The sequence below is a fragment of the Mandrillus leucophaeus genome, unplaced genomic scaffold (genome assembly GCF_000951045.1).
Source record: "Mandrillus leucophaeus isolate KB7577 unplaced genomic scaffold, Mleu.le_1.0 Scaffold278, whole genome shotgun sequence".
In the NCBI taxonomy this organism is placed as follows: Eukaryota; Metazoa; Chordata; class Mammalia; order Primates; family Cercopithecidae; genus Mandrillus; species Mandrillus leucophaeus.
In genome coordinates, this window is record NW_012102898.1 from 3,257,245 (window position 1) to 3,271,881 (window position 14,637).

Sequence of the window (14,637 nt, forward strand, 5' to 3'; positions counted from 1 at the left end):
GCCAGGATGGTCTCGATTTCCTGACCTCGTGATCCGCCCGCCTCGGCCTCTCAAAGTGCTGAGATTACAGGCTTGAGCCACCGCGCCTGGCGGCCTAATCTGTTTTTATTTATCTTTGCAGCCACTTGAATAATTAAAGAATAAAATGTCATATCTAGGATGTGTTCAGCAAACATTTCTTGGATGGTTGAATGAAGGTTAGGAAGAAGATAGTTTAGATCACATTTTCAAGAACTGTGAATTTAGAAGCACTGAGTGTAAATATGAGTCCTGCTGTTGTTCATATGTCTGTGATTTTTGTCAGTCACTCTTCTAAGCTTTTTACCTCTAGAACCTCATTGAACCTGTAGATTAGCCCTCTAAGGTATATGCCATTATTATAAAGACGACAAACACAGGCTGACAAATGTTAAAAGCCTTCTCTAAGGTTCTGGAATGAATGTGGCAATTTAACACAGTGTTAAAGAAAATGAGCTTGAGAGATAGAAGGACCTGGATTTGAAACCCAATGACCTACTCTCTTTTTCCCTCTATCAAAGGAATTTTATAATTGGGCTTCAAAAATTCCTTCTGGAAAATCTTTAGCATTCTCAGTGATAATGTTGCTGCTATGGGTGAAAATGTCCTGTTCTCATTTAGAGTGAAGGAAAGCTTTATTGAGTAATGTTTTTGACAATTCATTGGTTAGTTTTTGAGTTCAAGTCAAGGAGTTAAATATATTGATTTATGACAGAAGTACTCAATAATTAGGTGGCAGGAATGATACCCTAAGTACCTCTGCCAGCCAACAACTAAACTTTATGAAAAAGAATGTTAAAAGCAAACATAAATTATTAAATGAATGTCAAGAGTGGGCATTTCAGAATATAAATTAATTCACTAGAAAAAAATATGCTAACATACATATCCACATGCAGAGACAGAGATGGCAACTGACAGAAAATTATGGCATTTTAAACACAATTCCTATCTATTCCTTTGAGGACCACTAAACATCTTGAGAAACTGGTGGTCTTATTTATGCTTCACACACTCATTTGTCTGTGTATTGTTTCAAGAGTCCTTCCAAAATGTAATTAGTTTGTGAGCAAGCTAGTGCAATCCTTTCCTCCAATATTAACATCTTTTAAATTCAAATAAATGCACCAAAGGGGGGCATAAGCAAATCTCAAATTTGGATTTTCTTCCTTAAAGAGCTTTCTCTCACCAAGTACTTTACATTTTGTTTCTAAGGGATATCTAATCATATTCACTGCATAATGCACCCATATTCATCTCTAACACTTTCTATTTTGAAGGGGCTTATACACATTAACCCACCTATTATACTATAACTGCATGCTGCTTTCAATGAGTAGGCAGGAAAACAGCTGCAGAGCAGTTAAGTGGGATGGCTACAAGTCGTGTACATACCCACCTTCCTGTAATATTAGAACATGAGACTTTAACCAACTACATTGCCCTCCATTTTAAATGAAAAGAAAAGGGGAATGGAGGGGAAAAGAAAGTCAGAGACATTAAAACATTTTCAAAATCATTTATATAGCTTGTACTCCAAGCCAATATTTTGAATTATTCCTTCAAATAAACATACTCAGCCAGGCGCGGTGGCTCATACCTGTGATCCCAGCTCTTTGGTAGGCCAAGGATCACGGGGTCAAGAGTTCGAGCCCAGCCTGGTCAACATGTGGAAACCGCATCTCTACTGAAAATACAGCCATCTCATTACTAGGTATATACCCAAAGGATTATAAATCATGCTGCTATAAAGACCGGACACATTTATGTTTATTGTAGCACTATTCACAATAGTAAATATTTGGAATCAACCCAAATGTCCATCAGTGACAGACTGGATTAAGAAAATGTGGCACATATGCACCATGAAATACTATGCAGCCATAAAAAAGGATGAGTTTGTGTCCTTTGTAGGGACATAGATGCAGCTGGAAACCATCATTCTCAGCAAACTATTGCAAGAACAGAAAACCAAACACGCACGCATGTTCTCACTCATAGGTGGGAATTGAACAGTGAGATCACCTGGACACAGGAAGGGGAACATCACACACCGGGTTCTATTGTGGGGAGGGGGGAGGGGTGACGGATGGCATTAGGAGATACACCTAATGTAAATGACGAGTTAATGGTTGCACGACACAAACATAGCACATGTATACATATGTAACAAACCCGCATGTTGTGTACGTGTACCCTAGAACTTAAAGTATATAAAAAAAAAAAATTAGCTGGGCATGGTATAATCCCAGCTCCTTGGGAGGCTGAGGTAGAAGAATTGCTTGAACCTGGGAGGTGGAGGTTGCAGTGAGCCAAGGTTGCACCACTGCACTCCAGTCTGGGCAACAGAGCAAGACTCAATGTCAAAACAACAACAACAACAACAAAAAACTCTTACCATATGATCTAGAAATCACGCTCATTGGTATTTACCCAAATGAGCTGAAAACTTACATATATACAAAAGACTGAAGATTAATGCTTATAGCAGCTTTATTTATGATTGTCAAAAGTTGGTAGCAACCAAGAGGACCTTCAGTGGATGAATGAATAAAGAAACTGTGGCTCATCCATACAATAGAGAACAATATTCAGCAATGAAACGAAATGAGCCCTCAAACCATAAAAAGATATCGAAGAACTTTAAATGCATGTTGATAAAGAAAAGCAAATCAGCAAAACCTACCTACCATATTCCAACTACATGACATTCTGAGAGACAAAACTATAGATATATTAAAAGATCAGTGCTTGTCAGGTGTTATGGAGAAGGAATTGAGGAAGGCATGACTAGGTGGTGCACAGGAGAATTGAACAGCAGTGAAACTGTTCTGTCTGATACTATAAACGTGGATATATCTCATTATACGTTGTCAAAATTTATGTAATATATATTACAGAGAGTCAACTCTAATATAAACTATGAAGTTAAGTTAATAACGGTGAATCAATAATGGTTCTTCCATTGTAACAAATATACCACACTAATGCAAGATGTTAATCATAAGGAAAACTGGCAGAGATGGGAGGATGACTGGTACATAGGAACCCTCTTCTTTTCCATCATTTTTTGTAAAGCTGAAATTGATTTGAAAATAAAGTCTGTTTATTAAAAAAAAAAATTGTGTGCCATAGATGTTTGAAACCCATTTGCTTTGCCTGCCATAAAACAATGTTAGCTATACATAATGCGTCACTACTGGATCTTCTCTCATTTTATTTCTGCCAAGGAGAGGTGAGAATGGATAACTTTTAACCTATGAGTGATATTAGTATATCTGGTAGACAGGTAAAAACACTCACTCTCTTTTACACCTTATTCATATTATGATTAATAAAATCATGTTCTAATCTGATTCATTATCTTCCTCTATTCTCAGTAACTTGGGCCAAAATCCTCTCATTCACAAGTTAGAGTGACTGCAGTTTAGTAAACAGCAGGTCTGGCTCAAGGATGAAGGTACATGATTCAAGACAGAGTCCTAATGAACAGGAAATAATGCAACAGAAGAGGCATCCTACGGACCTATCTGAAGTCATATCTAAGCAAATTTAAATGTAAAATAACCAGATATAATGGCAGTGCCTTTCTCTCTCTCTCTCTTTCTCTTTCTCTCTCTCTCTCATCCCGCCACCCCGCCCACCGTGTGTGTGTGTGTGTGTGTGTGTGTGTGTGTGTGTTGGAGTTGGAGGAAGGATCGAATATAGAGAGGATACTTTGAGAAAATAAATGAAAGTTACAGTACACAAATCATGGTACACAGTACAGGTGATTCTATTTCTATGTTACTCAGACTTTATAAAAACAACTATACCCAGATATACACACACATTCTCATCCAATCATATGCACACATAGTTTCACAAAGACAAATAGGCCAAGGAGTAACTTCGTAGAGAAAACAATTCAGTTCATTGATCGTAACAACAAGAGAGCAAATAGAAACTGACATATACTTTCGAATTATTAACATCCTCTAAATCCATTAGATTAAACCCAATAGACATGAGTCCTCTTGTTTCCTTATAAAGCCTGATATCAACCTATTACATTAAAAATTACCCATTTCAGTTACTCATTTTTCTACTTCCCACATCTCTAGAGAGAATTTTCCTCATACTCTGTGAGAAATATTGAATATTGAATATAGAATATAGAAATATTGCATGACTGTGATACCTCTACATCTTTATCATTAAATAGAGAACATGAATATATCCCTATCATTGTTACTATTGTCTCTTGGTTCTTGTCCAAATTTTGCGACATACAAAAGTTTCTATACAGTTGTTGCATTTTCATTTATTTGTCTTATTTTCAATTTTAACCCATCTCCATTTCTGTGCTACTTTAATATAAAAGATAATCTCTTTTTAGAAGACATTAAAGTCCTTAACACATTTTTATTTATGGTTTGCATCAAAAACATAGCATTGGAATTCTCACTCAAGTCACATTGCTTAATAGTTAATATTATCAAAATCTAATTTTGTGAAAAAGAAGAGCATTACATCATACACCAGTAGATGTGGAATGATTTCCACAGAACTTTGTGTATTGTATATACTAGTTGCATTCAAAATTCACAATTTTCAGGGTATGTAAGTTTTCAAACAGAGAAAAAAAAATCCTATGTATTTACTCTGAAAACACCAGTAAAGGAGATATCTTTACCATTTTCACATTTCCATTTTATTTGAGCAACTGCTTTTCTACACTAATAAGTCAAGGAGCTATTCAATAAATGATTGAATTCCACGATTCATTGCTTAGAATTCCTCCTTTTCTCTCACTTCTCAAAAGAAATGTCACTCACATTGTGTATGTCACTTCTTTCTCTTTCCATGAGCTAGCATCATTTGAAAAAAGCTTAGACTGACTAGGTAAGTTGCCTGTTTATAGACTCATTATTAAATGCTGCATCACACCCAAACAAATCCCGCAGTAAGAGAAGATCTCCAGCTGCTGTAGAGATGGGATGAATGTGTTTCCACTTACTAAGAAAGTCTACAGTGCAATTCAATATACATAGCTTTCAAAAGTGATAAGGGAAATATCTTTTCTTCCCATAATAAGCCCTCCCATGAACCTCTGTGTATATAATGACAACTTTATATAATGCCAGCATACAGTATCTTCTGGAATTTAAAAATGCATTTTCTATGCCTGTGTGGATAGTAAAACATTCTTTTATCTTCAATTCTTCCGTGCCTATTTTTGTAAAAGAAAAGAAAAAAAAGGTAATATTCTCTTTTTAGCTGCCTGCTGATCTCTTCTCCTGAAACCAAACTGCATGGAAGCCACAGAGTCATTGAGTTTCTGTGCTGTACCTAGAGATGTGGAGATCATGTAAAGAATGTTTCTTCCCTCAGGTTTGGCCTTATTTTTATATTTCTTATGATACTGTTTGTGTAACGTATTATCTTTACATTTGCCTAAAATAGGTCATATTAATATTTCAAGCCATTGTTTATATACAAGAATATTTTAAAGACAGTAAGTTTGAAAATCATAGGATATATGTCATTTTCCTGTGAAAATAAAGACTTCTTACTGATCTTAAATGTTTCTTTGTGTGGGGATAAGAATAAAGCTACTTTTAAAAGTATTCACGTTATAAAAACAGGGAAAACACTTCAAGAAAGCTCTATAACCTCTTTCAGTGGTTTGATGAGTATAACACAGGAAGAAAGAGCCCCCTAATGGCTCAGATATCTATAAAAACAGAAGAGGTTGTACCTTCTCAATTCTTGTTTAACAATGGCTAAAATGAGTAATCAGGAAAGATATCTGACGCTATGGAAGCGAATGGACAGTTGAATAAAAGGTCAACTAGAGCTCTCTCAACAATGCAAACAACAGTGTGAAACCCTAAAATGAACTGGCGAAGTAAGCTGTTAGATTTCAGACTGAGGGTGATGCTTACATATGTGACTCCTAGCACACCTGTCTCCCTCAATTATGTTTGCGGAGAAGCACTGATCTGGAACTCAGGAGACATATTCATTACACAGTTGGAAAGTGTGAAATGTTTTTTAAAAACACTTTCTTTTTTCCAATCATTGACCATTTCCTGTTAATAATAGGGGAAATCAAATTTCTTACCGGAGAAATTACAGAATTTGTAAGAAAACAAAAAAGGGAATCAAAGTAATATTGAGTATAAGCTAAGAAGAATGTCCTAGTGCAAGAAGCACACAGTGCTAAGAAATTACTTTAAAAGTATTTTTGAAAGAAGAATATGCCTATTCACAGAAAAAAAAATTTAGCATTGATGTTACATCTACTTATGCTAGAAATTTAATGGTCTCATAAAAACATACACAATGCAATTAGAATTACATTTTTATTTTTATTTTTTAAATTGCATATAAGTCAATATGGCCCATAAGTAAGTACCAGGAGGAAACTGAACTGTATAAAACAACTTGGATACTTAAGGTTGTTGCAACAAAAATTATAAAATTTAAAGTAATTTTGTACATTAAACTTAAAAATGAGTAGAAGAATTAGTTAAAACAAAGTTACATCCATGAATGAGATGTCAGATTATTTGCATAAATAAAATGGAATTATTAAAATATAATTTTGAATACAATTATTAAAAGCAATCTTACCATTATAAGCAAAACAACTAAACAAGGTTATAATAGATTTAAAACAAATTCTGTGTGGGAATTTGGCATTACACTGCAACAGTATACATAAATATATGGTTTACTGTGCCAGTCACCACTCTCAGTTAATGGTTTGGCATTTGTTGCCCAAATATAATACTTAAATATATATATATGTATACACACACACACACTTTTTTTAAACAAATGACTTAACTTAAAAACAAAAACATCACTATTCTCAAATACGTATCTCTATTTCCTAAGACCAACTGTACTTTCCGAAATTTATACCAACAATTCAGTTATTCACTTCTGATATGATTATATCAATAGAATACCAAGGTAGCTGTAATAATACTTGCATTATTAGGAAGCATCTAAATATCATCTTGCATTTAGAAAACGAAACGAACGTCATGAAAAATAGTGTTTTTCAAACATGCATTTTTAATTAAAATACAAATAAGGGTGAATAAAACACACAAAAGCAACTATTTAGAGTATGTATTAATTCTAAATTCAGACATATTGGCTACCACTAAGGTTGGCAATCATGTTCTTGTTTGAAACACTGAACAACATATTAAAAAGTTTTGCTGACTTATCACAGAAAGCAGTTTGTTCTTTGATAAGAGGAGTGACTCAGGAAACTTCACTCAAAAGGACAGTTAGAGCAATTATCAGGGTAAAATATCTCTTAATTAATCCAAAAGCAAATAAATTGACATAAAATGTCACAAACCATTCGAGTTCCAGTAAGCATTAAATAAGTCCTTTCTGTCACAATGTTTTCTCCTTAGCAGTTGATATCTGTGACCTATAAAACTAAGGTCAATCAAATACATCAGGACTGCATTGCCCCAGCTCATTATTTCTAGTCCAACCCATCAATCTCCTCAGATATCATTTAAAAAACTCTATTCTTCCCAGCAGAGGATATAATATGTGCGAAGTTCCCATATATTCACAGATGCTTAACCGGCACGTAGCATCACTGTCATACAAAACATTAATTGATGCTACTGCAGGTAAGTAATGAACTCTAAAGTAGCTAAACATCTCCAGAATCATATTTCTTTGCCTTAGCTCAATACTTTCTTAAGCACAAATGCTGACCATCAATAAGAGGGCACTCTAATATCACATCATTTAAGAAATATTGTGTTTGTATTGAAGAGTTATAACTGCAATCAAAAGACAGATTTAGAAAAAAAAAAAAAGCCCACTAGCAATCACTGAAAAGCATGATAGTATCTATGTCTGCAGAAAATATAATAATTGATAGATTACATTAATTGTCCTTTCTTGATATGCTATTATTTACCAAAGTTGCTTAATAGCTAAAAACAATATTTATAAACATATTGTAAGCTTGTCACAAAAAACGTACTTTGTAATGTAAACTTGGCTTATTTTTCTTCTTTATGTGGAGTGTCTGCTACAGAAACTTATAATGTAGTGATCTTATTTTTGAAAAAAATCTGTACCTGGAGATTTTTTTTAAAAGCAAATATATTAACATAAACACAGTATTCATTTCCATCTTTCTAAGTCAACGTACTTGTGTATAGAATTTCCTTTAATGCATCACTGCAAACTCAGTTTTAAAAACATGCAAAGCTATGATGTATTTTGCTGTGAATAATTAAAAAGAAATACAGAGATAAAAATTGGATTTCCTTACCTGGAGTGTGAAACCGTTCCTGTTCAATGCTGAAAGAAAGTGGAACTGGAAAGGGGACTTGATTTTTATTTTCTTCTCAAAATCTGCTTTAATGATGCAGGAGTAAGATGAGCTATTCCAAGGTGAAGTCTGTTATTTCTTGCTGGAGCTCAGAGCTGACATGTGAAAAGAAAGGCACCTCAGTAAGTTGTTCACTGAGGGAGCTACAGAGCAAGATTATCCGGCACAAGCAGTCACATAGTGATGCTATGGAACGTGCACTGGCTTCCTCCCCACCTTGCGTTCCTCTCTCTCTCTCCTTCTTTTTTTTTTTTCTCTCTCTCTCTCTCTTTCCTTTTCACCCTGACGCTCGCTCAGCTCTGAGTCTCAGCTCCTGCTGCTGCTGTATAATCAATCTAGCCTGTCTGAAGCTAATAGTCCCCTATTTAACCAGCCAATCAATGGCAAGGATTCCACTGCTAGTCCCAAGAGTCTTTTCCAAGAGTGGTACAAACAATAAGAGTTTTGCCAGCAGTTTAGCCAAGTATTTTTCATTATTTTATCTCCCTTAGAGATAGGGCTTGAGAGGGCAGAGGCTCAAAGCAAGCTTAGTGTTACTGCTGATTTTTGCATTTTAAAAATTTACTCCTTCCTAACCAGCTGATACTTATAATTATCCTCACCTCCTATCTATTATCATAATAAAAATTGCTGCAGAGTAGCCATGTGTGATAGGATTTCTCATTCAAACACGTAGGAATATATTCAGTAACAAAATTATATACACTAACAAATGCTTGTTGCTAGAAACAATAATGCCTCCAGTAGCCCTTATGAGGAGGATCAATTAAAGAACACCTCATTATACTGATTTATTTTGAACGTTATCTATTTTTATTTTAGAAAATCATGGTAAATAATTTTGTTTCTCCTAAGGAACAAGAGGTGATGTTTGTAGATGTTTTTGAACGAGGGTCTGAGTCAGACTTCAGTATATAAAACATTTTTTCAATTTTAAAGCATTAATCTACAAAAGGATCCCTCTGAATGTATCAAATAGAGCATTTCACACCTGATTCATCCCTTCAAGGTTAAGAAGATTTTCTTCTTAAAGTGACACATTCATTGCTCAGCTGCTGTGACTGACCATAATAAAGAAGCACAAAGCAAACCATTGAAGACCAGGCTGGTTTCTCATTTCCCACATGCTTCCAGGGAGGCAAAAAAAGCAAAAGAAAAAAGAAAACATATGGGTCGCATTAGCCAAACCCTAGAAATGCAGTCTTTCTCAATTTCTAATTAGGAGGTGGTTGCTTATCTCAATTTCACACTGCTTGGTCAACTAACCTTTTAGTTACTTTTTCTTTGTAATACTGCATTTCTGCATTCATTAAAGCAAATTGTATAAGCATCTTTAACTGCTTCAATTCCCAGTTGACATTAAATTCCAGGCAGTAGTCATTGTAGTTCCAACCTTCAGCACCATATAATACAAATAAAAATTTATCATAGGTGCTAAAGCATCTTGTAAATGAATACTGAAAAGGTCATAAGGTAGGTATGATCATGAAGTTACACTCAATTAAAGTCCAAATTGTGAAGTGTTGTAACGCCTATCAGAGACACACTTCTTTGATTTAATTGACTCAGTTCTGCAAATATTTATTGAGCAACTCTTTGCATCAGACTGTACATTTAATTAAGTAAAGGAGAGAACAGCCTTCTTTGTGTTTTTGGTATTTTCAGTGTAGTGCAGTTTGGGTAGTCAATCACCCAGGAGTTTACAATCTCGTAGGTAGATAAGGAGTTAAAGCAAGCTTAGTGTTACTGCTGATTTTTGCATTTTAAAAATTTACTCCTTCCTAACCAGCTGATACTTATAATTATCCTCACCTCCTATCTATTGTCATAATAAAAATTGCTGCAGAGTAGCCATGTGTGATAGGATTTCTCATTCAAACACGTAGGAATATATTCAGTAACAAAATTATATACACTAACAAATGCTTGTTGCTAGAAACAATAATGCCTCCAGTAGCCCTTATGAGGAGGATCAATTAAAGAACACCTCATTATACTGATTTATTTTGAACGTTATCTATTTTTATTTTAGAAAATCATGGTAAATAATTTTGTTTCTCCTAAGGAACAAGAGGTGATGTTTGTAGATGTTTTTGAACGAGGGTCTGAGTCAGACTTCAGTATATAAAACATTTTTTCAATTTTAAAGCATTAATCTACAAAAGGATCCCTCTGAATGTATCAAATAGAGCATTTCACACCTGATTCATCCCTTCAAGGTTAAGAAGATTTTCTTCTTAAAGTGACACATTCATTGCTCAGCTGCTGTGACTGACCATAATAAAGAAGCACAAAGCAAACCATTGAAGACCAGGCTGGTTTCTCATTTCCCACATGCTTCCAGGGAGGCAAAAAAAGCAAAAGAAAAAAGAAAACATATGGGTCGCATTAGCCAAACCCTAGAAATGCAGTCTTTCTCAATTTCTAATTAGGAGGTGGTTGCTTATCTCAATTTCACACTGCTTGGTCAACTAACCTTTTAGTTACTTTTTCTTTGTAATACTGCATTTCTGCATTCATTAAAGCAAATTGTATAAGCATCTTTAACTGCTTCAATTCCCAGTTGACATTAAATTCCAGGCAGTAGTCATTGTAGTTCCAACCTTCAGCACCATATAATACAAATAAAAATTTATCATAGGTGCTAAAGCATCTTGTAAATGAATACTGAAAAGGTCATAAGGTAGGTATGATCATGAAGTTACACTCAATTAAAGTCCAAATTGTGAAGTGTTGTAACGCCTATCAGAGACACACTTCTTAATAGCTAAAAACAATATTTATAAACATATTGTAAGCTTGTCACAAAAAACGTACTTTGTAATGTAAACTTGGCTTATTTTTCTTCTTTATGTGGAGTGTCTGCTACAGAAACTTATAATGTAGTGATCTTATTTTTGAAAAAAACTGGTACTGGAGATTTTTTTTAAAAGCAAATATATTAACATAAACACAGTATTCATTTCCATCTTTCTAAGTCAACGTACTTGTGTATAGAATTTCCTTTAATGCATCACTGCAAACTCAGTTTTAAAAACATGCAAAGCTATGATGTATTTTGCTGTGAATAATTAAAAAGAAATACAGAGATAAAAATTGGATTTCCTTACCTGGAGTGTGAAACCGTTCCTGTTCAATGCTGAAAGAAAGTGGAACTGGAAAGGGGACTTGATTTTTATTTTCTTCTCAAAATCTGCTTTAATGATGCAGGAGTAAGATGAGCTATTCCAAGGTGAAGTCTGTTATTTCTTGCTGGAGCTCAGAGCTGACATGTGAAAAGAAAGGCACCTCAGTAAGTTGTTCACTGAGGGAGCTACAGAGCAAGATTATCCGGCACAAGCAGTCACATAGTGATGCTATGGAACGTGCACTGGCTTCCTCCCCACCTTGCGTTCCTCTCTCTCTCTCCTTCTTTTTTTTTTTTCTCTCTCTCTCTCTCTTTCCTTTTCACCCTGACGCTCGCTCAGCTCTGAGTCTCAGCTCCTGCTGCTGCTGTATAATCAATCTAGCCTGTCTGAAGCTAATAGTCCCCTATTTAACCAGCCAATCAATGGCAAGGATTCCACTGCTAGTCCCAAGAGTCTTTTCCAAGAGTGGTACAAACAATAAGAGTTTTGCCAGCAGTTTAGCCAAGTATTTTTCATTATTTTATCTCCCTTAGAGATAGGGCTTGAGAGGGCAGAGGCTCAAAGCAAGCTTAGTGTTACTGCTGATTTTTGCATTTTAAAAATTTACTCCTTCCTAACCAGCTGATACTTATAATTATCCTCACCTCCTATCTATTATCATAATAAAAATTGCTGCAGAGTAGCCATGTGTGATAGGATTTCTCATTCAAACACGTAGGAATATATTCAGTAACAAAATTATATACACTAACAAATGCTTGTTGCTAGAAACAATAATGCCTCCAGTAGCCCTTATGAGGAGGATCAATTAAAGAACACCTCATTATACTGATTTATTTTGAACGTTATCTATTTTTATTTTAGAAAATCATGGTAAATAATTTTGTTTCTCCTAAGGAACAAGAGGTGATGTTTGTAGATGTTTTTGAACGAGGGTCTGAGTCAGACTTCAGTATATAAAACATTTTTTCAATTTTAAAGCATTAATCTACAAAAGGATCCCTCTGAATGTATCAAATAGAGCATTTCACACCTGATTCATCCCTTCAAGGTTAAGAAGATTTTCTTCTTAAAGTGACACATTCATTGCTCAGCTGCTGTGACTGACCATAATAAAGAAGCACAAAGCAAACCATTGAAGACCAGGCTGGTTTCTCATTTCCCACATGCTTCCAGGGAGGCAAAAAAAGCAAAAGAAAAAAGAAAACATATGGGTCGCATTAGCCAAACCCTAGAAATGCAGTCTTTCTCAATTTCTAATTAGGAGGTGGTTGCTTATCTCAATTTCACACTGCTTGGTCAACTAACCTTTTAGTTACTTTTTCTTTGTAATACTGCATTTCTGCATTCATTAAAGCAAATTGTATAAGCATCTTTAACTGCTTCAATTCCCAGTTGACATTAAATTCCAGGCAGTAGTCATTGTAGTTCCAACCTTCAGCACCATATAATACAAATAAAAATTTATCATAGGTGCTAAAGCATCTTGTAAATGAATACTGAAAAGGTCATAAGGTAGGTATGATCATGAAGTTACACTCAATTAAAGTCCAAATTGTGAAGTGTTGTAACGCCTATCAGAGACACACTTCTTTGATTTAATTGACTCAGTTCTGCAAATATTTATTGAGCAACTCTTTGCATCAGACTGTACATTTAATTAAGTAAAGGAGAGAACAGCCTTCTTTGTGTTTTTGGTATTTTCAGTGTAGTGCAGTTTGGGTAGTCAATCACCCAGGAGTTTACAATCTCGTAGGTAGATAAGGAGTTCTTAAGTAAGCAAAACACGAGAGAGAGTAATTACCTGCTTTCATCAATAATTCGAAGAGCAACAAGTAGTCAAGATAGATCATAGCTCCTCTGAAACAACAGAAAGACCCTGTAAAAAAGATAGACTTGCAGTGATCCTTATCAAAGAGAATAAAAAGCAATTTATAGGGAGAAAAAGATGGTAATGATGGTAGCGGGATAGGGGGGTGGGAGGAACAACAGAAGCAAAAGGAAAATGTTAAAGGAGGTGGATGATGGGAGAGGGGTGTTGGAGGAAGAGGCGAGTGAGATAGGTGGCCAGAACACTTAGGGCCCAGGAAGGTAAATGAAAAAAAGGGAAATGCTCATAATATGTAAGACTTTGAATGCCAGGCTGACAGTAATTGGGTAATTGAGAGCATTTCGTTTTATATTGTTAAACAGAAATGTGATAAATTTGTAAGTATGCTTTGGGAAACTCTATGTAACAAAATGGTGTCACTTAAGTACTAGCATGGAACCCCAGTGAAAGTCAATAATCACTAGGGAGAAAATTGTCAAGGTCTCCTTTAGGAGTAATAATGGGTAGAACCAGTGTGCTGATGTTGGAAATTAGCAGAATGAATTAATATTAAAAGGCATTCTGAAATGAGGTCTCTGCATGACTTTGCAACATAATAAGAAGAGGTGCAGCTTAGGAAAGCATTAAGTTTTCAACGTAGGTGGATGGCTGGAAAAAAAAAAAAAAAGTGAATGGCAAATAGCATGCTTACTTACATTCTATCTCAGTTTTTGATGTCATAATATTTATCTCTAATTAAACTTGTTTTATTGTTGTTTTTATGTGCATTTTCCACTACACTATAAGCTTCATGATGGAAAAGAACTGGTTTTGTACAACACTTTCTCCCCAGCATTTTCAGGAATTGTACTGGGCATATATTAGTTTTCCAATAAATAGGTGTTCAGTAGAAAACAATAAAATATTCCCATGTTTGGAATAATGGAATAATCACTACATCACAAGTCCTCAGCTCAGAATTCTCCAAAAATTATTTCATTTAACATGCAAACACTATAAAATAAATATTATCCCATTTTACACATAAAGAAAGTTAGTTTAAAGAGGGCAATTACCTTGTCTAATGACACACAATCAAGCAATAAGTGTCTACTGAATTCCAAAGCCCATGTTCTTTATAATGTTGAGTTTTCAGGAACCAGCAGGTGATATAACAGAAACTAATAATCTGGATATTAATTTGTGAGTTATATAATTGATCAGGTGGAAAGAACAAAAATAAATCAAATTAAAACTAAAGGTTAGGATTCTGGGAAGATGGCAGAGTAGGATGTATCAAAAATCTATCTCTGCTC

The 14,637-nt window shown here is 34.8% G+C and overlaps 1 protein-coding gene across 1 annotated transcript in view; it reads right to left on the reverse strand.

The window, feature by feature from the left end:
- Positions 1-8,705, reverse strand: part of CDH18 (cadherin 18, type 2) — a 1,248,329-nt gene extending 1,239,624 nt beyond the window's left edge. The window contains exon 1 of the mRNA XM_011984981.1: positions 8,324-8,705. The gene's annotated coding sequence lies outside the window, so the exon portion shown is untranslated. The remainder of the gene's footprint in view (positions 1-8,323) is intronic.
- Positions 8,706-14,637: the final 5,932 nt, after the last annotated feature.